The sequence below is a fragment of the Peromyscus leucopus genome, chromosome 3 (genome assembly GCF_004664715.2).
Source record: "Peromyscus leucopus breed LL Stock chromosome 3, UCI_PerLeu_2.1, whole genome shotgun sequence".
Lineage (NCBI taxonomy): Eukaryota > Metazoa > Chordata > Mammalia > Rodentia > Cricetidae > Peromyscus > Peromyscus leucopus.
In genome coordinates, this window is record NC_051065.1 from 81,283,267 (window position 1) to 81,308,518 (window position 25,252).

General features: G+C 37.7%; 1 protein-coding gene and 1 pseudogene across 2 annotated transcripts in view; one reads left to right on the top strand and one right to left on the bottom strand.

Annotated features, from left to right (window-relative positions):
* Positions 1–25,252, top strand: part of Grid2 (glutamate ionotropic receptor delta type subunit 2) — a 1,432,020-nt gene that overhangs the window by 807,703 nt on the left and 599,065 nt on the right. The window lies entirely within an intron of this gene.
* On the bottom strand, positions 8,406–9,666 carry LOC114700903 (annotated as a pseudogene).

Genomic DNA, 25,252 nt, shown 5'->3' on the forward strand with positions numbered 1-25,252 from the left:
TTCTTTCTCTAGTTCCAACTGTAGCTCTCTCTTACAAAGCCACTGTGCTAGGCACGTTCTTTGCTTTCTCTGCCACAAACCCATTCTCTTATCTCTTTCATGGCTTTGTGGCTCTTGAGGCTGATCTCTATGGACTGTCTCAAACAGCCCATTGTCTTTTGGCTAGTGGCTGCATTGCTCACTGGGAGCATCGTACAGATAACAGACAGCAAAGGAGACATTGATATTTTAATGTCCACTTGTTCCTTATGTCTTCATTAAGTATGTTGGCTTCCTCCAGGCCTATAGTATCTCTCCAGGGGTCCTTTTTCTACAGCTCCAATCCTTATTTTTACCTGTAACATATTCTCTCCACTTGTCTTTCAGTTGAAAAAGGGATGTGATTCCCACTGTGTATCATTGCTAGATGATCCAACATCCATTCTTGGTTTCCTTAGCCCTTTTCACATCTCTTTATAAAAGCTCCCTTATTAATGCTCTTCTGTTAAAACAGCTATCATCTCAATCTTCCCTGAAAGCCATACAAGGCCAGGTTTCTTGTCACTTCTTAAAATACAGTCTTGTTTCTTTCTATCATGTAACTTCCCTCTATAGAATGTCAGCCTTTTAAGGCATAGCAAACAAAACAGTTGCAGCAGTTAATGCATGAAAGACAACCTCAGAGAAACTAAAACAGGTTGATTTCCTATTAAGAAAAGAAAATCAAGCACTTCCTCTCGTGTTAATTTGACTAGGAATGAGCCCAAATTTGAATTCTCCACTACTATCCTTGTGTCTTCTCTACATCTGCAGTCTGTAGTTACTAGCCTGTCTATAGTATATTTGTAGTATGAGTCTGAATGTGCACTCTATTATTTGTGACTCTACCTAGGTCTGCCCCTGTGTTTCTCTGCCTCTCACAAGGGACTTTGCTTTTTATTTATTGAACAGCACAGGGGAAAAAAATGTGAGAAAAAGCTAAGCAATTCTTTACAGAGATCACTGTACCAGAGTTTTACAAGGGAAGAACTGATTCTACTGATAAAGAGGCTCTCAGTACTGAAAACGGGCATGATTAAGCTGTATCTATACATTGGCTGCAGCATGTAAGGTGGGTATCTGATTTATAAGGTTGCTTCCAAACTTTTGGTTGCTTTTCATAAATGATTATTAAACCACACACATATACATTATTCTTGGTGAGGGGCATGGAAGAGTATATGGCTTAACACTAGCTTTATATTGATAATACAATAGCTTTTATGAATATTTTGGACATCATAAATTCCTTGGATTTATCTAAAATCTTCCTGTAGTGATGTTTTGTTATACCTTAATAAAATTTGCCTGAAGATCAGAGGACAGAACAAGTCACTAGATTAAACATAGATGCCAGGCAGTGGTGGCACACACTTTTAATCCTAGCACTTGGGAGGCAGAGATCCATTTTGATCTCTGAGTTCAAAGCCATCCTGGATTACATGACAATGATTCAATCTAGGAGAGAAACAGAGCCAGGCAGTGGTGGTACACACCTTTAATGCCAGTACTTGGGAAGCTCATATGCCTTTAATCCCAGCACTAGGAAGGAAGTGATATGGCTAGGCAGAAAAAGGTATATAAGGCCTGAGGAGACAGGAACTAAAGCTTTTTCAGCTAGAAGCTCTTTTTGGCTGGAGGCCCTTTTGGCTGAAAACCCAAAGGCTTTATGTCAGAGGATTTGTGGAGTTGATGAGGTGAGAAGTAGCTATGGCTTGTTCCTTTGTCTCTCTAATCTTTCAGCATTTACCCCAATATGTGGCTCTGGGGTTTCGTTTTGTTTTATTTATTTATTTTTTTTTATTATAAGACCTATTAGAATTCATGCAACATCTGTCATCCAACTTTTGGGGCATGAATTCATGAAAAAGCTGCTTGCCTGTGGCTCAGGCCCGAGCTACATATAGCTGGAATCTCCACCCGACCTGGGCCAGAGTCCCTACCCTGCCATCGAAGTTCTTGTTGCAGCCTCTCTGCAGCAAACTCCATAGCTTTGAGGCTCCAAAAACCACAGGAGTTAGCCACTTCCTCACGTTCCTTATGCAGACACCTGGCTCTCTAGTTTCTTCCCTTTGACTTTCTCTGACCCTCTTCCTGGGGCTGCTGCCACACCATCATCTGAGTCACCATTTTCAGCAGATTTAGTGAGTCAATTTGGATTTCTTAATGGAGGAATTAGTTAAAAGAAAGTTTTTTTCCCACATTAAAAAATGGGAAACATTTTACAATGGAGGAAGATTGGTCTCTGTTTGATAATACGATAGATGGTCTAAAAATGGAACAATTAAATGAAAGGATAACTAATGTAGATGGTATTTATGTAATTTCAATAAGAAATGCTATTTTTTTATCATTTCTGTTTTATTGTTTAAAAAGTTGGTTAATATAAATGCCAAGATAAAAGTTTAAAAAAAAAAAAAAAAAACATGTTAAAACAGATCCTAAAGATACTCAGAACCAGACAGAAGAACTTAAAGGAGAACCAATCTCAATATTGCATTATAAGGTTACAGAGAAACAGCCCAAAGCTTTCAAACAGCTAAACTTAATTTATCCAGTAACCTTATAGGAACTGTCAAATGATAGATATGCCCAAGAATGTGTACAAGCTGATTGGACTCCTGTGCAAATGTTAGATTTGAGGATATTCAACTCGTCTTTCTTTCATGAAACAGATGTTAAACTTGTGGTCTACTTGTAATAGAATTATCTCTCAAGCCTGGAGAGATTTGGTTACAGCTGTTTTAGAGGCTGGTCCCCAATTGCAATGGAGGACCTGGTAGAAGGATGAGGCTAAGATCATTGAATAATGAAGTAGGGCTAGAATTATTGAAATCTCCCAAGATCAACTTCTTGGAGAGAGCAATTATTCTGATATACAAAGACAATCTTTATATGATTACCACACCCTAGCTTTATGTCAGATGGCAGACTTGAATGCTTGGGACAGAATTGAAGAACTAGGAAAGAAAATTGAGTCATTTACTGAAGTGATTCAGGGCCCAAAAGAAACCATCACTGATTTCTTACAAATATTGACTTCAGTAGTAAATAGAATGATACCAAATTCAAAAGCTAGACAAATAATAATTGAATCTCTGCTTTTGAAAATGCTAGTACACAATGCAAAAGGGTAATTAGGTCATTAAAGGCAAGACCAGCACCCTTAGAGGAATGGATCTGATATATAATTAATATTGAATCTCATGACCATGATAATGCTTGGATAGGAGAGCTGATTTCCAGAGGTTTGAAGAAAAATAGTAATGTCAAATATTTCAATTGCAGTAGTCAAGGTCACTTAAAAAGGGACTGTAAACAGAGCATTCCTAGAAATAATGTTTTCTCAAGGAATAATCCTAACAAAATGCCCCTCCTTTCTGGAATATACAGAAGGTGTGGCAAAAGCTCTGGCACAAGGTAATGATGCGGTGAGAAGTGGCTTGTTCTTTTGTCTCTCTGACCTTTCAACATTTACCCCAATATCTGGCTCCAGCTTTTTTTATTATTATTAAAAGAACTATCAGATATCAAGCAACATCTTCGAAAGGAATTGTTATACAACCTTTGATATTTTAGGTAGACATTTTCCACTCATGAAGAGTTGAAATGTGTGAATCAACATCTAAATAAGGAAACATATTTTTAAAATTAAAAAAAAAAAAAACAGGTTAAAGCTAGGTATTTGCTTATAATGTAAAAGATTATTTCAAAGGAAATCCAAGCATAGTAAGTAAGGTTACACTGTTCTCTTACAACCAGTTTATATTTAAACAGGCTGTGTACACAGTATGGTTAGCTGGTTAAGCACATAGTCTTAGAGGATTCTGTGGTGTATTATTAACTTTGCTGTGAGTTCTGCTAAAAATTTAGTCAGCTGGGGGGTCAAGAGATACTTTCATAAGAATGTATTACTGCAGCCGGGCAGTGGTGGCGCACACCTTTAATCCTAGCACTCGGGAGGCAGAGCCAGGCGGATCTCTGTGAGTTCGAGGCCAGCCTGGGCTACCAAGTGAGTTCCAGGAAAGGCACAAAGTTACACAGAGAAACCCTGTCTCGAAAAACCAAAAAAAAAAAAAAAAAAAAAAAGAATGTATTACTGCAAACAGTACATCTCCCTACTTCTGCTAAGATCTATGAGAGTCTGTGACTGCATTGCCCTATATGGCAGATAGACCACAGATGTGATTAGGGAGCCAAACACTAAAATGGAAGATACTATTGGACTACCTGGGTTCATCTCACCTAATAAAATGAGGTGTTCAAAACAGATCCTTCCTTTCCTTGTTAACTTACAGGGATAAAGCAGAAAGAGACAAGAGCTATGCCAAGTGGTAAAGGACATCAATTTGTCATTGTTGACTGTAGCAGGAATCTTAGAAGGTCTTATTAATAAAATCAAACCCGAGGCGAGTTATTGGGGTCCATGCTGGTAGATCAGAGAGACAGAACTGGCCACAGCTATCTCACCTTGCATTTCCTCACTGTCCTGTTTCCTCAGACTGGAGGCTTCTGAGTCCTCATCCCAATGGCTTTCAGCTGAATTGCTGCTTGAAAGCCTGAAGCTTAACCAGCCACATGCTTAACCAGCCAAATCTCTAGTTTCTGGTCCTCACGCCTTATATATCTTTTTGGTTTCTACCACCACTCCCGGATTAAAGCTGGCTTTCTGGATTAAAGCGTGTCACCATGCTTAGCTATTTCCAATGTGGCCTTGAACTCACAGAGATCCAGAGGGATTTCTATCTCTGGAATGCTAGGATTAAAGGTGTGAGTGCCACCATTTTCTAGCCTTTGTATCTAGTGGCTGTCTGTTCTCTGACCCCAGATAAATTTATTAAGGTACACAATATTTTGGAGAACACAATACCACCACATCTCCTCTCTTTTTGTCTAAAATTAAAGAAAGCTTATAACTAATACAAGAAAAACTATCTAATAAGTATATATAATATATACAGCCAAAAATTACATTAATGATGTCTAGTCCATTAACATTTGACAGATTCAGATAAAAACTCCATTATATATATTAACAATGTCCAGTCCAGTAACATCTGATAAACTCAGACCAAAAAATTTTCATTACTTATCTTATTTAAAACAAGTAGTTCCCTTTTAAAAGTAGATTACATAATCTCCCTTTTTATCTTATCATATCCATATTTTCTCTTTTTCTTTTCATAATAGATTCAGTAGTCTATCTTTTGTTATTTTATATCTTCCCCTTTTTCTTCAGTGTAGATTCAATGATCTACCTATTTATCCTATTATTTCTTTATCTTTTTTCTCAGAGTAGATTCGATGATCTATCTCATATCTATATTCTCTTTTTATCTTTTTTCTCAGAGTAGATTCAATGATCTATCTCATATCTATATTCTCTTTTTCTTTTTGCTTTCTAGGGGTGAAGATATCTTTAGGGAATCTTGAAAAGAAAATTTTTTGGGTTAATCATCAAGTCCTGTATCATTTGTCCAGTCTCTGCATAATAGGAAAGTTCAGGGCTTGTTTCAAGTCCTTGTTCAAGTAGTCTGTCAGGCTGTATCATTTCAGCTAGTCCTCTCGAAATTGTCCTGACTAGTTTGTAGTCCAAAGTCGATTTTTCCATGGTGTTAATCGGCTTAATGGCTTTATCATAGTCCATGTGGAATCATCGTCGTTGTAGGATCCTGTCATCTTTTTGAAGATTTCAAAGTCACTGTTAGGTATGGTCATGGTTTCCTGCAGACTCTTTTTTTTTTTTTTTTTTTTTTTGCCTCCTCTGTGGTTTGGAGTAATCACAGTCTGATAAATGTCTGTCTCTCGGAACCATGAACATTCTTCCCTAGAACAGAAAATCTTCACAACAATTTCTCCCCACCATTTGTCTTGGCAAGCTTTTCCAAACTGACCTTTGCCGATGCTTTCTTGTAACACGATGGTCCTGGCAATTCTTCTCTGAACCAGCAGCAGTAAACCCTTTGTTCCAGGTAGCAGCATCACCGCAGTCACCAACACAATGAGAAGGAGCTGGCAACGTGGAGCAGTAGCCACTGCTTCCATGGTTCCACCACTGTTTGTGGCTCAGTCCGGGCCAAAGCTTCTCCCAAACCTCCTAGGCCGGCTCAAACTCGGGATCCTACTGCCTCTGTCTCCTTCAGCAAATCTTACCGGCGTGTGCCACCACAACCGGCTGAGTGTAGCTTGGGCATGCGCTGGGGCTCACAAGGCCACAGGCAAACAGCTTTTTCATGAATTCATAACACGAACGTTGGGCGCCAGATGTAGTAGGAATCTTCAAAGTTCTTATTAATAAAATCAAACCCGAGGCCAGTTATTGGGGTTCATGCTGGTAGATCAGAGAGACAGAACAAACCACAGCTATATCACCTCGCCGGATCCTCAGCTGGTCTTGTTTCCTCAGACTGGAGGCCTCTGAGTCTTCATCCGGAATGGGTCTCAGCTGAATTACTGCTCCAAAGCCTGAATGCTTAACCAGCTAAAACCTTCACCAGCCAAAAGCCGCTAGTTTCTGGTCCTCACGCCTTATATATCTTTTTGGTTTCTACCACCACTCCCTGGGATTAAAGGCTGGCTTTCTGGGATTAAAGGCGTGTCACCATGCTTAGCTATTTCCAATGTGGCCTTGAACTCACAGAGATCCAGAGGGATTTCTATCTCTGGAATGCTAGGATTAAAGGTGTGAGTGCCACCATTTTCTAGCCTTTGTATCTAGTGGCTGTCTGTTCTCTGACCCCAGATAAATTTATTAAGGTACACAATATTTTGGAGAACACAATACCACCACAGTTGACTGTCTTTGTCTATTTTAATCTATGTAACAAATTACCACAGACTTAGTCATTGATATAGATAGATAGATAGATAGATAGATAGATAGATAGATAGATAGATAGACAGATAGATAAATGTTTCTCTGACACATAGTCTAGAGGCTGGGCATCCCAAACTCAAAGGATGCATCTGAGTAGAGGCCTTCTTACTGAATCATAAATCACAGGACAGGCAAGTAAGTGTGCCCCAGACAGAGAGAAAGGCTTCTGACCAATCTTAGCCTTTTTCATCTGGAAACCACTTTTATTAAGAATAATAGTCTATTCACAGCACCCATTAGGTTGTAGCTCGGGTTTGAGATGGAAGACAGAGACACAGGCCAACAAACAGAGTCACAGTATAGTGGCAAAAAATGGCAGTCAAGAGGAGGTCCTACACCTCACCCTTGGTTTTACCAATGACTTGGAGTATACAGGCAAAAACTCTGCTGGGACTCCCCAAAAGGAATAAAACTCTACTTATCTGTCACTTTTTTGAATTTAGACCTATGATACTCATGTTGGTCTTCAGACATGCAGAACTACAAGATAAGGAATAATGTTTAAGTGATTTTTTTTTTTTTTTTTTTTTTTTTTTTTTAGGAAAACAGAAAACTAACAAAGGCTTGGGTTTCCCTGAGCTTCCATGATGTGCTCTGTGCCAAGGACAGATCCTGCACACAGAGATAGTCTTTACATCTGGAGAACTGAAAACAGTCACTAGATTATAGTTTATAAAACTTCTATAAAAACATAATTATTTATGATGTTTACAAAATACAAAACTATGAGACTGTCAAGCGGTAAATTCACAAAATTTCAGTGAATTTTACTACTGTATTCCAGATACTCCTTACCAAAATAAACATCCCACTTGATCTATCATTGGAGAATTCAAGTGGCACTGAAATACTCTCAGTTCTCGTCCAAATTCAAAGTGCTATTCCACTTTCCAGCGTTTAAGATGTAGTACACTGGATAATGATCTTTTAAAAATGTCGATTCTTTGAAGTCTCTCATGAAGGCTTATTTAAATTCCTCTTAAATTGTCAAAATCTATGTTTTGAAATAATTTGCTATGTAGATCACACTAACAGCTTATAAAAAATTCGATGATATTGTGTCTCTGCAGCATACACTATGAACATTAAAAAAATCAAATTTAAAACTGAATATGTGATTTTTATGTAGAAAGAGATCCTACTCAGGCAAACTATGTTTTCCTATCCTTGAAACAGACTGAATTATCAATTTGAATATATAACTAATCAAATTGGAAGAGAGTGATTGAAACTAGCTATACAACCAACTCCTAGTTAGTATAGAGCTGAACTTTCTCTATGTTCTGTTTATGTAGATGTAGTTTGGAGATAATATTACATTATCATAAATCAAAGATTTTAAATGCATGCCGGAAGGCAAGTTTATCCTATCCCAAATGTTCTAAACATACAGGTTGCTCAAATGTGAAACATCAAGATTTATTTATGTATTTATGTATTTATTTATTTATTTATTTATTTATTTATTTATACCCCCAACAGATTTATTTTTAAAGGCATGGTCTACAGGAAAGAAAAAATGAGGTACAAAAATATAGACTAAAAATAAATACAAATGTAAGCTGTTTTACTAATTATTTTATAACCACAAACTTGTACAGAAGATGCCATGTACAAAACATAACAGATTCAAAACATGGTGCTCCTTTAGCAAGGCTGAAGATTCATCCTCCGTTACCTAGGGTTTATACTACAGTCCTTATTACTAGATGTTATCACTGGGTGTTCAGTGCAGTCCATGTTTTTAGCCCAATTTGAGCAGAATGGCCACCTGACCCAGGTAGAAGTAGATTAAGTATTTGGTTTCCTGTGTCCCATAACTACCAAAAGGGCCACCCCACAATGCAGGGCCAGGTGGGATTGTACTTCTTGTCAAACTCTTTCATGATATGAGCCATGAGATCCTTTTCCATGTTACACTTCTCCGACACTGAGAAGCACATTCCTCCGAGTCATGTTGCATCTCTTCCAAGTCCACTGCAGTTTTGATCACTGCCTTCCAGTCACATTGGTGAAGCAGGGACCAATGTTGCAGAGAACCAGTTGCTACTGAAGCTGTGGGCATCTAAACAACTATTTTGAATTATTAGAAACTTTGAGTTTTTATGACATTTTGAAATTGTTGCTAGAATTTAATGAAAACTCTGACCCCAACAAGAAAGAATATTTTTACTGTGGCACAGGTCTCTCTCTGTGGTCCCTGACTCATCATCACCAGGGAGAGGTAGATGCAAGTTATTGGGCTCAACAAAAGGGACCAGGTAATGGAGCCCAGCTTTAGTGTCCATGATCACTGCAAATTATTGCAGTAGCCCAGGAAACTGACTGGTAATTCCTGGTCTAAAGTTAAACTGAATTAAACCAAAACAAAAAATAGCCAAACTAACAAAATTGGATATTTACTTATTTTAAATAATCATGAATTTCTGAAAATTACTGTCTGAAATATAGCTATGTATATATACTAATATCACAGTTTTCACAAGTTCCCAATTATCAATCAGGAAATGGTAGTGAGGTAAAGAAAAAACATAACCCTCTAGATCATGCAGTTTTTGTGCCTCTGTGAGTTTTGTTCCTTTGATCTGTGCATGTCCAGTTTATAAATGGCCATAATATCAAGAAGTATCTCATAAGATGAGGATAATGATTTTCTTGGTCCTTTTAAAGACATAAGCATGTTTTCTTTAATACTACATGCCCCAGCCAGCAGGGCTTCAACGGGTTCTCGACCACCCTAAGGACGGAATGATAGGGACAGGAGACACAAAGAAAATACACCAAGACAAGATTCTGATCAAGGTGCAACTTTATTTTTCTCTAGGAGGGATTATATAGTTCCTGCAGAGTAGGGGGAGCAAGAAGCTGTTATCTGCATAGGGTGGGGCAAGCTAAGAGGATGTTTATGTAGGATGTTTACAGGGTGAAAGGGTCAAGGGCTCTTACTCAATGTCCTGTTGCTAAGCAATCTGACTGTAAGATGATCTAGTTCCCTGTCTTATTGGGGGTCTGTATTTTTCCACGAACTAGAGATTCTGTCCTTGTCCCTGACAACTACAAAATGATATCTCTGACCCAATGGGGTTTCATGTGAGGATTTCTTCCAGTACATCTAAGCATACTTTCCTTACAGCTACTGAGAACAATATGGGGCAATCAGGGCCACCTCACAATACCCTGCTGCCTGATTCACTCACACAAGTACTATGGTGAAAGCCCATAAAGCAATTAATTGCTAGTAGACATTGGACTGGAAACAAGGCCATGTAATGCAATTCTGTCTCATTCAACTCCTAGGACCAGCAATTAAAAAGAAAGGAAAAGAAAGCAGAAAGGTCAAACATTTTCTCACACTACAGAGAGCAGAAAACATGAATGTCCACTTCATTCACATACCACTTAGGGAAGTTGGCATTATTCCCATTTGACTAATAAGGACATAATAGTCTTAATATATGGAGATCTTACAAATATTCAACAGAGAAGGGGGTGGTGAAGATAAGATTAGTATTAAAAGGGTATTTAGTCCATGTGCTTTCTTATGTAAGGCTTCTTATATAAAATAGAGTCAATAGTTCCTACAAATATACAGTAAGGACCTAATTGTGCATCACTGATTGAGGATTGAGAAGTAGGCATTAACTGTAGATGGAAAAGGGAAGCTTACCCTATAAATGCACAATACCAACATCTACTGGATGTTGTCAGGGTCTACATGCTATAGGTACAGGAAGAAACTGTATTCCAGATTATAAACACACCTGGGGAAGTGTCCAGTTAGAAAGAACAACAGTGAGTCCAGCAAAACAGCTGTTCTCCAGCTGTAGGTGGAAACCCTTTGGAGATAGTATATCAGATATCCTGCATATCAGATATTCACATTATGATTCATAACCATAGCAAAATTACAGTTATGAAGTAGCAAAGAAATAATTTTGTGGCTAGGGTTCTCTACAACATGAAGAACTGTATTAAAGGGTCACAGCATTAGGAAGATTGAGAACCACTGCAGGAGATCAATGGTATCTGATCACCATGGTTAAAAGTACACGGCAAGTCTTTAAACAATTCAGTGGCTATAAAGGATTTCACTTGCCTGAAAGAATACATAAAGGATCATGGAGATTGGAGAACAGAATCATTTAGCTCCATGGGGCAGTACAATTTGTATTCTGTCTTTATATTTTTGCCCAGCCTTGGAAGTTATCTGCTTCTTTCTCCTCTGACTCTGGCTATCTGTTATCTTCCATCATGAATGATATTATTCTGTTTTGTACTTCTGCAGGATTAAGTTCCATAGCCACGTTGCCTCCAAAACCAGACCTTACCAGTAGTCTTTCATATCTCCCAAAGATACTAGAGCTAAACCAATTCTGAAGAATATTAAATCCCCAGATGCTTGTTTATGATGTTGCCATGTGGCAGAAAAGCATGGCTGTACCTTGGGAGATCCAGTATCTTTTCAATGTGAATAGCTGCAAGGTTTGAACAGTCATTTTCTGGAAAAGGTTGGGGACAGTTAGCCAGGATTACTGTTGAAGGAATGTCTGAACATTATTATGGCCAGTAAATCATCTGAATAAAAGATGCGTTTGATTAGCTATCTTTACCTGAAGTGAAATTTTGATTGTTTCTGTACTAAATTTGAACCGAGTCCTCCTATATAGGTGGGAGGAGATTTGAAGGTGAAATTTCAAAAGTGCCTTTGTTTTGTTACCCTGTTTAAAAAAAAAACCCTCTACCCTCCATGGTAAGAAACATTTTGGACATTTGGTTACCGTGAATTTCAAAAGAATTTCCTATGACAGCATGGTAGTCCCCAAAGATGTTTTACCTACCATGGGAAGTGTCATTGTTCCTAAAGAAGGTAATAAAATCAGCAAGAAAATAATCAACCTTCTCTATAGGATATCACCGTCTTAATTGACTGTAGACGCTTGAATTGATTTTTTAATCTACAGACACAGGACAAGGTCAGCAATAGAGAAAGCTGATATTGCTTTATTTTCATAGAGAGATATTTAATGTTCAGAATATAAACATGAAGGGTGGTGCTTTGAAAAAAATGCTTTAAAACCAAAGACATTAATTGTATTTTTTGTTTATTTAAATTTTTTTATTCATTTTGCATAACAACCACAGTTCCCCCTCCTTCCCCTCCTCCTGATCCTCCCCCACTTCCCTCCAACCCCACCCTCATCCATTTCTCAGAGAGGGTAAGGACTCCCATGAGGATTTCACTGTGATTTCTAAAAACTGTTTAACAAAAATTATTTAGAAGACATTGTGCTTTGGTTGAGAGGTAGGTACAGTCAGATATAGAGTCCTTATCTAGAACCCATGAGGCCATAAGTTCAACATATTCGTATGTGTTCAACATAAAATAAATATATAACTTTTTATATGAAATTTGAAGGAGGGAATGAAGAAGGGGAGATGGATTTGTAAGGAAAGATAAGAAAGAGCTGGGGTGAATATAATCAATATACATGGTATGCATGTATGAAATTCTTAGAGTCAATAAATATATTATACTGAAACATATTCTTAGGGATTATTTTTAAATTTCCATTTAATAACAGTGTGGTGAAATAACACATATCTAATACTCTAAAATAATTTTCATTTTATTAAAAAGTGAGTTATAATAAGTAAAAATATTAGCTATTTTTTAAAAACTAGTCATTGAAAAGAAATTTATGGGTGTAAAGGAAGCCCTGAATGTGTGAAGTCGTGAGTGGGTATGTGTTGTTCACTTGAATTAGCTTTGTCAAGGATCAAGTGTTAGACCCATGTGACTGGCAAATGCTTTTCCAGGTGAGGTTCAGAGGGATTACAAACCCTTCCTCTGGTCCAAGTACAAATGTTGACAGTGGGTACAGAAAATATCCATCATAACACTCCCCCCAATATATTTATGATCCAAAGACTGCTCCCCTACACAGACTACACCAACAGAGATTAGCTGAATCTGGCTCCTGGTTCTGCTGTAAGTAATAACTCTGCCTCCCTGTTCAACTATATTTATTGAACACACTAAGCTTTCAGGGTTGCTGTGGCTTCTTCATCACAGAGACCAGTCCACTTGATCCCAGGCTTCCTCTGTCTCTTTGTCTGTCCTTCATCCTTCCTCTGCTACCCCAGTCAGGAAAATCCCTGGAAACCATGCAAGGTCAAAAAAATGAGTTACTATTGTCCACAAAAAAAGGATGAAATTCTTTTGTTGTTGTTGATTTGGTATTAAATATTTTCCAAATGGTTTCATTATTTCTTCTATTTTTGAGATTAAAATATATATTTTCTCCCTTCTCTATCTTCCCTGCCATATACTCTTCTTTACTCTCTTTCACCTTCAGGGCCTCTTTTTTCATTAATTGTTGTTAAATACATATATGTATATACGTAAATATTTTTAAATACATAAATACACTCTATTTAGTCTATATAATATTCCCTTGGTACATGTTTCTAGGGCTGACCACTTGGTCTTGGTAACCAGTTGTGCTCATCCCAGGGGAATACTATTTCTCTTGCTCTCAGCAAACCTTAGTTGACTATAGTTCTATGAGTAGGGTTGAGGCCTCATGGTCTTTCCCCAGTCCACTTTATTTTGTCTATTGTTTTTGCCTTTGTTCAGTTCATATTTGGGCAGTCATATTGGTGAGACTTTATGAGTAGAGCTTCTGACATTACTAGGAGACACAATGTCTTGGCCAATTCCTTGGTCCTTTGACTCTGATAACTTTCCACCCCCTTTCTTGCAATGATCCTTTAGCCTTAGATGTGGGAGTTGTTTTGTAGATGTATACATTGAGACTGAGCCCTTACTATTCTGAATTTTTATTGGTTGTGGTTGTAATGGTCTCTATTTGTTGCAAAGAGAAGTTTCTCCATGATAAATAAGGACTATACTTAGCGGAGGGTATAAGAACAAATATTTAGAATGTAGTTAGCATTTATGCCGGTTCAGGAACATGGTGGTTATAGGTTCTCCTCCAAAACCCAAGACTTTACTAGCTCAGGTTTTACGGCTAAATTTCTTAGCACCAGGCTTGATTTCCTTCTTGCTCAACCTGCTGTAAGTCCAATTAGAGAGCTATTTGGTTACTGGCAAGGTTTACATGCCATCACTGCACCCTTTGTGTTATCATGCCTTTCTGGTTATTGTTGTGACTTGCAGATTTTTATAGTTGGGTAGGATTGTTGGTTGTATCTCTCCTTTGGAAACTTGTATGTCATCTTCTGATATCCAGTAAGCTAGGCCTCAAACAGGAGGCTTTTAAGTCAGTTTGAGCCCAGGGGTCTCCTGGACCTATGTCTGAAGTGTACAATGTCTTAAGCAATAAGAGCTTCCCTTCTACCTTTTAGAGACAACCAACTGCAATGGAAATAGACTGTATTTCAGGGGGTCTCTTGGACATCCCTGACTAACAACTCAAAAGAGTGATGCTCATGCCTGGATTTGGGGTTTCTATTAGATGGTCTTTGACTCCTGGAGGAAGCCTTGTCAGCCCAGATGGACAATTTTCATTTAAACTATGTAAATATAACTTTTTGCATCAGATTTGGTAATAAAAAGTAAAGCATGGCTGGTATTCAGCCCATAACCTGTATACATACCTCACCATCTGATTTGCCATTTGAGTTTTTTTTTGGAATTTTTCACAATCAAAATTTAGTGATACTCTTTCACCAATATATGAGTATAACCATTTTGGGGCTATGGATTAATAGAAGCTTTTGAAATCATAGGTGGACTAGAAAGGTCAATTTTCTTTCTTATATATTTTTCTCTTGGTCTCAATGACTTGGCTGCTGCTCATTTTCAGTTGCCTTTGGATGATCATATTATGACTACTGAACTCCAACCTCAGTGTGGCTTTCATGTGGGTTTTGTATAGCTGACGTGGCACAACAGTTTCATTCTTAAGGAAGAGGCTTCCACTATTTGTTAAGAAAGCAAATTCTAGTGTGTTTATATGGGCTTCTTTGTTTATAGCTTTAATAACAGAATCTAATATCAATTTCTTCATTTTATTAAACTACATCTTGATAATCATTATTAATACAATAGATTAAAGTGGTCCTTGACTTAAGAGGTTTATTTTAGTTCTTAAGGAAAAAATTATCCTTATCCAAGACTTACTATACCTTCAACTGTTTGGAATTTGGCAGAAGGACAGACCTTTGACATTCTGTGGAACCAGCTGACAATGTCTGTCAGTTTTGCTTTCAAACAGCAAATATCTGGTGTTCTTTGGGTTTCAAATCACACTGACCCTGAATCTTAAAAATAACATTTATTTGCTTTCTGAGAATACCTCTTGTTTTAAAAGGTTTTCTTTTAAGTTCCTTAAAGTCATATTTAAAGCTAAAGAGAAGCTTTTGCAATAGATGGATCTTTGGAAGAGAGAACACTCATGACTTAACCAAATGACCCCATTTTCCAGCTTTGAAGCTATATCATCTTTTGATCTTTTTTTCCCTCTCTGTCAATTTTTAATTACAATTTTCATTGAGTAGTTTGGATCTTTGATACAGTTCTTTTTTATTTATAGAGACCATCATTTTTCATACAGTAAATTTAATGAAAAGAAAATGGCAAGATAGCTTTCAATGTCTCTGAAAATGTAGCACTGATTAAGACACCAATCAAAATATTTTTTAAAATTATTTTAAAATCATTTATCTGGAAAATAATCTTAATTAATCTCAGATTTATTAACTGTGAAAATGATCTGGTATCTAAGTAACAAAGATAGCTGACCACATAATTTTAGCAATGTCCAATGTAAAATTAGTTTGGAGGATAAAAGGGTACATTATTTATATTTTTTATTCATGTACTTTATCCCATTGAGTCCAAATAGTGTTACCTATATGAGCATGCCCATGGGGTCATTCACTGGGGCACAGGGAATCCACCAGTTGCCACACTCCTAAAAAGAGAAAAGAAAAAAAAAGTATTTTTCTCTCTCCCAGAAGCCATCGATTGCCAGGAACTCCTCAAACAGGGGTGAGTTTTTGGAGACCTTTCCTGCTCCATGTTAGCATTTTTTAACTAGCATGATCTCATGTAGGTCCTGTGTAGGCAATCAGAGTTCCTGTGAGCTCTTTGGTACAGCAGCCATATCATGTCCAGAGGACATCGTTCCACAGCTCTTCTCCCTTTCCTGCTTTTGCATCTTCCTTGTGAAATTTCTTGAGTACTGGGAAGTGGAATATACAGAGGTCTTATCTACACCTGTGCATTAACCATTACCCATTGCAATAAGAAGCCTCTCTGACCAAGGCTGGCAGCAGTTTATATCTATGGCTATAAACATAAATATTTAGAAGACAATTTGATAACGTGTCTATTTAGAAAACAAATATATCAATGGGTTCTGCCTAGGACTTACAACATCCCAAACCATGAGTTCGGATCATACTTATTATACCAGGCATGACTCTTATCCTGGGGAGCAGGTCTCAAATTCATTCCAGAGAGTGGTGAATATCACCATAAACAATCTTGTCATTAACTGCACCAGTAGGAACATCTTTCCTAGGAGGTAGATATTGTAGCATGTAGGGTCTAGTGCTGGATAAGACCATTGATATGTTTAGTCCTCAGGCAACCTGCCTGGCAGCCTCTAGAACTATGAAAACTAGCCAGCAGAGGTTTTTCACTTTGAGCCTGATTGCTCTGTGCCTCACAAACAAAGTGAGTGCTGGTTTAAGTAGGAAACATCTTACCATAGTTATAGCAGGTGACAGAGAACAATAGGAGTAGCTTTTGTCGTTTGGAGCACATCCAAGGCCTCCAGAACCAATAACTGTGATGATGTCTGGCACTGAAATTTTTATTTCATAGCCCATGTCCTCTGGGAGCAGCACTGTTCACTAATGTAGAATACCCCATTACAATTTTTTTCTTAAAAATATTTTGTATTAGTCAGTATTCTCTAGAGTAATTTAATTAATACAAGCATTACATATAATATACATTATAATTTATTAGATTGGCTTACAGGCTATAATCCAGCTAGTCTTACAATGGCTCCCTAGCAATAGAAAGTCCAAGAGTTCAGTAGTTGTTCAGTCCATATTACAGGACGTCTCAGCTGTTCATCAGTATATTCTAAAATGCTGAAAAAGTAAGCTCTAATGCTAATGAAGGGATAGACTTGCTTGTGAGAGTTAAGGAAACCAAAGAGGGGGAACTTCCTTCTTCTATGTCCTTTATATAGGCTACTATCTGGAGGTTTGCCCAGATTGAAGGGGGATCTTCCTACCTCAAAAGATCTGGGTTAAAAGTGGGTATTCCCACTTCAAATGATTTGATTTAAAAAAAAAAAATCTCTCACAGGTGTATCCAAATGCTTAGCTTTTAGTTAAATGAAGATATAGTGAGGTTGACAACCAAGAATAGTCATCATATATTTTAATTAGTTTACAAACTACTGGGGTTTCATAATTTTTTTTCAAATATCTTCAGTTTGAGTTAGTCTACTCTCTTTTCATTCTTTCCATAATCTCCTTGATCCCATCCTCATTGGGACATTTACATCCCAGTATAATATATGTCCGGGAGTGTGACAGCTGGGTCACAAGGTAGGTCTATTTCTAATTTTCTGAGAATCCTCTGAATGATTTGTAAAGTGACTACACTAGTTTACAATCCCAGTGACAGTGTATAAGTGTTCACCTTTCCTTATATCCACGCTATAATTTGTTGTCATTTTACCCTTCATTATGGAATTCTGACCATGGGAAGATGGCATCATAATGCACTTTTAATCTGCATTTATCTTATGATTGAGGATGTCTTAAAAAGTGTTTTTTGTCTATTTTAGTCACTGTTTCATTGCTATTAAGAGACACCAGAACCAAGGCAACTCTTAAAAGAGAAAGCATTTGACTGAGAGCTTGCTTACAGTTTCAGATGCCTAGTCAATTATCATCAAGACAGGGAACATGGTAGCATTCATGACAGGCATGGTGCTGAAGAAGAGTTTGAGAACTACATTCTGATCTGCAGGAAGAGAGAAAGACAATGGCCTAGGCATGGGTTTCTGAAACCTCAAAGCCCACTCCCAGTAACACACTTCCTCCAACAATGCCACAACATCTAATCCTTCCAATCCATTCAAGTAGTGCTAATTCCTGATGTCTAAGCATTCAAATATATGAGCCTATGTGGGCCATTCTTATTTAAACCACCACATTCTACTCCTTGGCCCCCACAGGCTTATAGATATATCATAATACAAAAATGTATTTAGTCCAACTTCAAAATCCCCTCCAGTCTTTCACAGTCTCAAGAGTATTTAAAAGCCCAAAACCCAACTTCTCTTCTGAGACTCAAGGCAATCTCTTAACTCTAACTGTAAAATCAAAATAAAAAATACTTACAACATACAATAGCACATAATACACATTATCATTCCAAAAAGAAGGAAAGAGATCATAGTGGGGAAATACTGGACCAAAGCAAGTCCAAATCCCAGCAGATAAAGTATAAAGTCTGCATCTCTGTGTCTAATGTCAAAAGGCTCTTTTCAGACCTCTAGAGTTCTTCAGCTTTTTTGACCGCAACACCTCTCTCTCTGTCTGTCTCTGTCAGTCTCTGTCTCTCTGTCTCTCTCTGTCTCTGTCTCTCTCTCTCTCTCTCTCTCTCTCTCTCTCTCTCTCTCTCTCTCTCTCTCTATTTTCACACCTGATCTGCAGCTTTCCTTGGCAGGTGTCCTATGACTTTGACATCTTCATCATCTTGGCGTCTCCAACACAACCACAGCTACACCCAATGACCTCTCTAGGCCTCCATGTAAGGACACCCTTGACACAGGCCTGGCCTTGGCACCTTTCCTTAGCTATGGAGGGGGATGCCACAACCTCTTTCTTGAGTCCTTGACTCTAAACCCAGAACCATGTTGCTGAAGCTGACAACCTCTGCTGCTTGATGGGACTGGAACTTGGCCTCCTTGTTCAATTACATTTGTATCAGTTGTCTGTTGTTGATGCTTTCGTTCATGGCTTAAGCTTTTTCTTTAATTGTTTTTCACAAGTTGGAAGCTTAGCTGGACAGAGTCTTGCTCTGAGGTCACTTCTGCCATCATTCCTTTTCCCATCAGGCTTTTCTCTAAGCACCATATCTCCTTGAGCACTAGATTAGCCCCATTATACTTCCCGGTGCTCCTTTTCTTCTCAAACTGTACATTTTGCTTTTCTAGTTGTTCAGCGTGTTCCTTTTCATTACAGATCTGCATTAAAATGATTACTAGTAACCATGAGACACAGGCAACACTAGACTGTCTTGAACTCTCTTCTGTGACTAATCTAAAACTCTTCCATTTATCCTCAGGCAACTTTTTCCTGACAAGGGCAGAAGGTAGTCACACTCTTTGCCAAAATATCACAAGAATGGGCTCTAGGCCACTTACTAATATTCTTCTCTTCTGATACCCCTTGAGCTGGGCTACCACAGTCCAAATTGCCTCCAGAACTGTCTTTCATGCTCTTACAAGGATGGCCCACTAAACCCCACTTAAAGTGTACAGCCACTTTTTCTAATCTAAAGTTCCCAAATCTTCCATCTTCCTCTGACAAGCAGCATTGTCAGGCCTGTTGCAGCAATATCCCTGTCCCTGATACCAACTTCATCCTAGTCACCATTCTATTGTATGGAGAGACACTATGAAACCACCAAGCTCACTTCTAGTTACACATTTGCTCCAAAAAGGCCACAAACGCTAATCTTTTTAATCCTTGTCCACAGTCAGGACAAATCTCTGTCATCCGCCAGTCCCACAGCTGCTCAGACCCAACCAAGTAAACACAGAGACTTATATTGCTTACAAACTGTATGGCCATTGCAGGCTTCTTGCTAACTGTTCTTATAGCTTAAATTAATCCATTTCCATAAATCTATACCTTGCCTCATTGCTCGTGGCTTACCAGCGTGTTCACATGCTGCTTGTCATTGCAGAGGCTGGCAGTGTCTCTCTCTGCCTTCCTGTCCCTCAATTCTCCTCTCTGTTAGTCCCGCCTATACTTCCTGCCTGGCCACGGGCCAATCAGTGTTTTATTTATTGACCAGTCAGAGCAATTTGACATAGAGACCATCCCACAGCGTAGTGACATTTCCTGGTGACGAAGTTTCAAATATACGAGCCTGTTTGGACCATTCTTCTTCAAACCACCACACTATCCATTTGTATCTCTTCAGAGAACTCTTCTTTCAGTGCCTCAGCCCATTGTTTAATTGCATTGTTTATTTTCTTAGTGTGTAGGGGTCTCTTCAGTTTTGTTTGTTTTTTGTTTTTTACTCTAGGCAGGTATCCTGGACACAGTCCCTAAGAGTTTATCCTGGTCTGTGTTTTTAATAGTGTAAGGAAATTAATAATGTAAGTTTCTTTTCTAGCCCTCTGTTTAGCGTTCTGTAGAACTCTTATACCTAGATAGGCATCTCTTTCTTTAGGTTTGGAAATTCTTCTTCCATGATGTTATTGAAAATGTTTTCTATGCCTTTGATGTAGTACTCTTCTCCTTTGATTCCAGTAATCCAAATATTAAGTCTGTTCTTGGTATTTTTGAGCTGAGTCATGCCCCGTAGCTGTCATTGCTGAATTTTTTTCATTGATCGTTTTTTTAAATATGGTCTGATTCTTCTGCCTTGTCTTCCATAACTGATTTTCTATATAATCCATCCTATTGATAAGGATTTCCACTGAGGTTTTTATTTTCCTGAGCTTTTATTTTCATTATCATTTCAGTTTGGTTGGCTTTAGTAAGCCTATGTTTTTTTTAAATTCTATTTTTGTATATTATATTGATGTCCTTATTTCATCTAGCTCTTTGTTTTTGTTTTCTTGGAGCATAGCCATGTGTTCATTGAGTTGATTGAACATAGATAGTTATCTTTTTTTTTTTCTATTTTTCTGAAAGTCCCTCCACATCATTTTCATTGAAGGTCATGTATACAGGACCACCCACTGTGGATGAGGCATATTATCTCGGTGTTTCATGGTGCTCTAGTTTCTCCACTGGGAATGGCATATCTAGAATACTTTGTTAGTTGAATCTTTCTCTCTTTCTCCATTTTTATTCTTTCCCACCCTCCAACCTTTTCTTCCCCCCCTTCCTTGCCCCTCCTCAAATTCTTTCCTCTATCCCCCCTTCTATCCTTTCCTCCCCCATCCTTCCTTTTCTCCCTCCCTCATTTCCTTTCTTCCTATCTTCCTTTTTTTGATTCAGGTCACTTTTCTTCTTTCAATGTAAAGGTTTACAAATCTCAAGAAAAGATTAAGTTTTAGTAGGGTTGAGACTTGGTTTTCCTCTGTGGAGCAGGTGTAGGATGTTCCTGGCCAGTGTTGACTTGCCCTGATTAGGCATATCAGGTAAAGGACATACAGACTGGACTCCTGGTGCAAAATTCCTTGGAACTATTTCAGGTCCGTTGTAGAGACTGATAAAGGTCTGGTTTCTATATCCAGGCTTCCCAGTATATAAAAAGATCTAAGATGGTGTGGGGACCCATACTTTCATACGGGTTGGGATCCTGGTACAGGGGATTTCCAAGAAGCATAGGCAGGCCTAAGTTGTGGAAGGCTCTGTTCCTTATTTGATGCAGGTGACTTTGCTAATTTGAATCCTGGAACAAAATTCCTGGGAGATTTGAAGAGATCTGCTACAGGAGGCTGAAAGGCCTGGTGTCTGGATCAAGGTTCCTGAGTCATGGAGGCTTGCCTAAGCAGGAGCCACATTTTACTTCAATCATGATTCACATTCATATTTTTAAGAAAATATATCAAACCTGACAACAGTCATTAAACTGTTTAATGTTATTTGGTATTGTGAAAAAAGAAAAAAAAATCATCCACATTAAATATCACTTGGTATAAATTACGGCTTGTGTGCCCCTTCCCACTCTAATCTTACCTCACGTCTTCCCACAACAATCTTAATTAAAATAACAACTCTATTCCTCTGGCTGACACCCTTCTCAAGTGTAGGCAGGGCTACTCCAGGTATAGAATCCTTAATTATAAATATTAAGCTGTTAAACATAAGTGATTCTGTGTTTTGACTTTAAAATGATAATATTTAACAAATTTACAAAATATAGTTTATAATAATCACAAATTACACACAGAGTAACTTATAAATATTTAATTTTTTCATCACTAAGAGTGTTTATAAAACCTTCTGTAAAAATTATATTGAAGGGCTAGGTGTGTGCCTACATGGTAAAACACTTGCCTAGAGTGTACAAGGGCCTGGGATGAATCACCTCCAAAGGAGGATAGAGGGGTGAAAGGAGGGAGGGGGAGGAGAGGAGAGGAGGGAAGAGAGGAGAGGCTGAGGGAAGACATCTTACAAATAACTGCAAATGTATTAATTAGACACCCTTGTCTTATCTGTATGTGGCTAGCTTACCTCTGTTATTAATGGGCTCTGTGTGAAGCCAGTCAGTGTTAGTGTACCATTTCTCTGTGTCAGACAAGGTCTCCAACAGAAGAGACTTATTCTGTAAATTTCATCAATCCAAAGTTTATATTTTGTTTATTAAAAAAAATAGCAAAGTTTTAACTCTATACTCTTTTCTGGAATGTTGCAACCACAAAACTTCTGTTTTATACATCTATTCCCTGCAACCAATCAATGTCTCCCCTTGCCTCCCTAATATGTCTGTAGAATCTATACTCTAGCCCATATATTTTCATATATTTTATGTTTAAAGATCAATGGTGAGTGAGTTATGTTCACTTTCTGTTAGGAGTAGTATCTAATGAAAATAACCATGGTTTTGGAAGAGAGGAATTGTAATTTGTCTAGACAGGAGCTGAATAAGAAACATAATTTTCACTTCTTAGCTCTTTAACAAAGCAAGGCAAACAACCACTAAAATTCTGTTATTTGAAACAAGTTCATAACTCACCTTAAAAAGCTGAAAAATAAAGTCATATTATTGGCCAAAATACTTTGGGGGAAAATGTAGGCTCCTATAATAAATACATTGTATTCTAAAATATTTAATGAAGAACTTGAATGATAAGCACTTCATTAGATTGAGAGTATGTATTATAAAGATGCAAATCAGCCTGTCTTTTTTATTTTTTATTTTATTTTTTTTATTTTTTTTTTCGAGACAGGGTTTCTCTGTGTAGCTTTGCACCTTTCCTGGATCTCACTTGGTAGCCCAGGCTGGCCTCGAACTCACAAAGATCCACCTGCCTCTGCCTCCCGAGTGCTGGGATTAAAGGCGTGCGCCACCACCGCCCGGCGTTGTCTTTTTTATTTTTATCATTTTGTAATTTAAAAAAAAGCAATAGATCAGCATATCTTACAGCAGAATTAGAGTTCTGGCTTCAGCACTCCATACCAAATGAGGGGAAGGAACTTTTCTGTTTATGTGAACACTTTCAGAGCTAACTGTCATGGAAATTGTACTGCAAGTGAGTTACACATGTCTGTGAAGGCAAGTATGTGAAATGTATGTATCACCTACCCTGCTTCCTTAGCCAATGAAGACTTAGTCTGTAGGAGGTAGTAGACATTTTAAAACTTCAGAAGCATTATCCTAATGTTTATAACAAACAAAAGCAACCAGATCAGACAAAACATCAATAACTGTGATTTTCAAATCACAGAATGGATTTACTTCAACATGTACTTATTCTTCTCACAAAAGTAATTACTGCCCTACAACACATAAAGACACTCTTCTAATACGTCTGCCATCAAGTCACCTAGAAAGAAGGAATTTAAGCTTATCAAGCCATCTGTTAAGGATGCTTTCAAACTTTGTGTTGTAGAACACTGGTGGCCCACAGCATTGTAGCCTTCAGCTCATGTTTTAGAGTCTGAAGGAAGCCATGGGATCATGCCCAAACAGGCCTTTTGCTTTGGCTTTTTCTTTCATATTCCAACATAAGCAAACTGTAAATTGTACTATCAAATGTTGCTGTGAAATAATGCAAAATATTTGAGTAAGCTATCAAGTATGTGGTAGGTTAAAAATTTCTTCATTCTTTGTAAAATGGTCTAGAGAAACACTGACACATGTCTCCAGGTGACCCTATGATTTAAGGACTTTGACATTACCATTCAGCACTAATGGGCTCAGCTCTAGAGAGAGGAACACACCTAAGTCACAATGTGTAGTTCCGAATAAGAACATTTCTCAAAATGAAAGCTGACAAAAGGGAAGAATGCAATTCAACAATCATCTGGATATTTCTCTTTTCACTTAATCTCAGAGGAATTTGTTGGAGCAAGCTTCTATATATCATTTATTTAATAGCTTAGCAGAACTAATTTTTACTATTTAGCCTCAAATGGTAATAAGTAATGATATATTTCAAAGTGAATTAATAAATCATAATGAAGAGACTATCTCTTGTGATGAAAGAAAACAAAACTTGATAATAAAATAAAATTATTAATGATTACAAGTAAGAAATTCAGTTATAGTAAATAGTAACATATTATCCCACATGGAATAGGTGTAATCAAAATAATTGATGCAAGGCTGTGGTTTGCAATGCTGTTATTGAAGTATTGATAACAATGCTTTAGTGTACTTCAAGAAATCTTCTACAAATAAGTTCTTTTAAAATGCAGTCTTAAAAGACAATATGTTTTCTACTGAAGGTTTTCTGGATTTTCCATCTTCTAGAGGTTGCTTGTCTTCAGCTACTTTTGGTGTACTCTCTTGTGCATGTTGGCAGACATCATTATACTTTCCATTATACTTTCCAGATTTCTGATCAGCAACCAGTAGAGTTCTCTTAGGATAGGAATGACATCAACCTTTTTATCCAAACCTCTCCGGAAACACTGTTTCTGGTACACTTCAGAAACAATGAAGGGTCTAATGACTTTCTTAAATTCGTTGAGTAGAAGTACATCCATGCCAGGTCATTGCTGTCCATCTCTGACTGAGCTCTTTATAAAAGGATGGGTACCAGCATCATCTGCAGTCCTCAGCATGGCATTACTCAGGCACTTGTTCGCAGTCCATTCACAGCCCTCATGCCAGACCTTCTAACTCTGCAGTGCACCCAGCAGAGTGATATACAAATGGTTCAAGTGATTTAAGTGGCTCCTGTACATGTTAAAATGAGACTTGATAGTGTAAAGAACTCCTAATACATTGCACACAGTTTTACTGGAATTTTGAGAGTGTGCTAACAGTTTACAACAGAGAATGCTATTTTAGACTAGATTATGAATCATTTTAATGTCTTGAGAATTTTGTTCTTAAGATCCTCGTTTAATGTTAGGAACCATTGTCTTTTCATGTAATAAATTGTGTGTTTTGTGTGGGAAGACTGACTCAGTTTAAATTACTGGAAGAGATCCGGAGATCAG